Consider the following 2,946-nt stretch of genomic DNA (forward strand, 5'->3'; position numbering starts at 1 on the left):
CAGTGGTTTTGGTGATGAGGTATTTTACATTTTATTCTATTTTTCACATCTTTTGGTTTTGTTTAACACAGTCTTTTTGCCTCATGAAGTCATTAGTTTCCACAAATTCCATTCTTTTTTTTAGAGGAGATTTTTCTTCCTTTATCTTTTGCAACTCCTTTTCCAATTGCTCCCTTCTATTTTTGAGGGACTTTTCTATTTGCCCAAAGGTAGTTTTGAGGGAATCATTTCCTTTTTTGCATTTATCCAATTGAGGATTTGAGAGAATCATTTTCTTATTATTAACTCATCTTTCTTCCTCCAATTGACCATTCTTCTCAACTTCCTCATTTTTTTTTTAGTTTTTGCAAGGCAATGGGGTTAAGAGGCTTGCCCAAGGCCACACAGCTAGGTAATTATTAAATGTCTGAGGCCAGATTTGAACTCAGGTACTTCTGACTCTGGGGCCGGTGCTCTATCCACTGTGCCAACTAGTCACCCCAACTTCCTCATTTCTTGTAGGAGGGCAAATATTCTTCCAAGTCACCCAGGTTTGTAACAATGTAGTTATCCTAAAAGTCATCACTTTCCCCACATATACATCAGCTGCTAAAGCTGATTCTTTCAATCAGCAGTTATCTCTTAAATTTGTCTTTTTTCTAGTCCATGGTCACCACCACCTTATCACTTTTTGCTTATTCTTTTGTATTGCTGACAGTTTGTATATCTCTGCTTCAAGTCACTCAACTCTCTAAATCATCCTCCATATATTCACCTACACAATCAATTGCAGTAGTTTCCTGGGATAAAATAACCTTCCATGTTTATCTCATCTTTTTAAAATTCTTATTTTTCAAAAATTTTATTATGAGCATTATTAATTTTTGAAAAATATATTTTATTTATATGTAAGTAAATATAAATACATTTTATATTTATATAAAAATATTTTGAAGACTCAGTGGTACAGAATCAGAAAAGTTTGGAAAACACTGCTACTAATGCCTGTATTATCTTATTCAATAAAGAGAGAAAATGATTGATTTCCATAGCTGCTTTTGTGGTGATCTCCTATTAATAATCTTCAAGCAGCTATCATACTCTGTCTCATCCAGTCATAACAGTTCCTGTGGCCTTTGGTTCCATAAACAGAGTCACTTCCTATTTATTGACATGGTAAATTTTGTTTCCCTATAAAGTTATCTCTTCCATATCATGATTTTCCCCACTGCAGTTTTGATTTATCATAAATCAACATAAAAATTACATGGGAATTTTGTTAAGAGTTTTGCAGAAGTTGCAGATGATATATAAAGGCCAACAGACAACACAGAAAGAGTTTAGAAATTGATAAATGCAAAAATTATATATATATATATATATATATAATTTTATAATATCAACATACTTTATCTTTTGATATCATACTAATTCAGACTTTTTCTCTCATATGAAGGGAGGGCCAAATAATTTTCGGCAGATTTTGCAGATCATGAGGGTACTATGCCCCTAACCTCCACAGTGTGGAAGGGATAATTGAACTTTAAATCATCTAAAATATTGTGGGGCTCAGATGAGAAACTAAAGAACTCTATGATCCTCTTGAAAGTATTTTTCCCACTTCAGCTCACTTCAGCAACACATATACTAAAGTTAGAACTATACAGAGAAGATTAGCAAGGCCCCTGTGTGTCAACACAAATTCATGAAGTGCTCCATTTTTTTCCTGTGGGAGGTGGGGGGAGGGAAGTAAGATGGGGGGGGGCAAAAATTGTAAAACTCAAATAAAATCTTTAAAAGAAACGTATCTTCCAAGGTGAGCACTATTTTAGGACCTCCAAAAAGTTTATTAAATACAATTTCCCCCTCCCCCCAAAACTTACTTTCCAAATAGAGATAGATGAGTTCAGAGAGGTGGAGAGAATGATTCCATTATCATTGTCTAGTGAAATTTCCAATACAACAGGAATGTGTAGCATCTAGTAGCTCCTGGGGGACCTCTGAATTCAGAGAGCATTCTGCTTGTTCTGAAGATAGGTTCCCAGAGCTAGAGATCCTTTACCTTGGAAATGAATAGTGGCATATCTCTTTGGAAATTAAATTCAAAGACATTTATATTAGGTCAATTTGCTTTCTGAGCAGAGTACCTGGGATTATTTTTACTCTCTGTCTCTGACTCTGTCTCTCTATCTCTAGGTTTCTCTGTCTTGGTCTCTCTGTCTTGGTCTCTCTCTCTCTCTCTCTCTCTCTCTCTCTCTCTCCCCATACTTACATTAATTCTATATGTGGATATTATAATAATATATATTCATATATTAATGAAATTTTACTCACAAGATTAATAATTTGAATTAAATTGTTTAGTTGTATCCAAATCTTCACAATTTCATGGGGTTTTGTTGGCAAATATACTGAAGTAGTTTGCCATTTCTTTCTCCAACTCATTTTACAGATGAGGAATTGAGGCAAACAGTGTTAAGGGATCTCCCCAGGATTGCACGCTTAGTACTGTCACAGGCTGGATTTGAACTCATGGAGCATGAGTCTTCCTAATTCCAAATCCAATGCTCCATCCATTGCCTGACCTAATTGCCTAATTTGGATTATAGCATTCTTCTAACCTATAGTTGTGGAAACACTTTCCTTTCTTTAGTGGAGCTCTTATGATAGTTCATTTATTGAGTGGAAATGATAATGGTCACTCTGTGGTTTAGTTAGACTAGCTCCTTGAAAGGTAAACTTCCCAATTAGCTTTATTTTTTATTTATTCAAGGCAATGGGATTAAGAGTGACTTGCCCAAGATCACACAGCTACTACTACTATTATTATTATTATTATTATTATTATTATTATTATTATTAGTCTGAGGCTAGATTTGAACTTAGGTCTCCCTGACTCCTGACCAGTGCTCTATCCACTGTGCTACCTATCTGCCCCAAAATCATAAATTTCCCAATTATTAATGA

General features: G+C 34.7%; 1 pseudogene; it reads left to right on the forward strand.

Annotated features, from left to right (window-relative positions):
* The first annotated feature begins 1,604 nt into the window (after nucleotides 1-1,604).
* LOC141510600 (U6 spliceosomal RNA) lies at nucleotides 1,605-1,704 on the forward strand (annotated as a pseudogene).
* The last annotated feature ends 1,242 nt before the right edge of the window (nucleotides 1,705-2,946 follow it).

Source organism: Macrotis lagotis, chromosome 1, assembly GCF_037893015.1.
Source record: "Macrotis lagotis isolate mMagLag1 chromosome 1, bilby.v1.9.chrom.fasta, whole genome shotgun sequence".
NCBI lineage: Eukaryota > Metazoa > Chordata > Mammalia > Peramelemorphia > Peramelidae > Macrotis > Macrotis lagotis.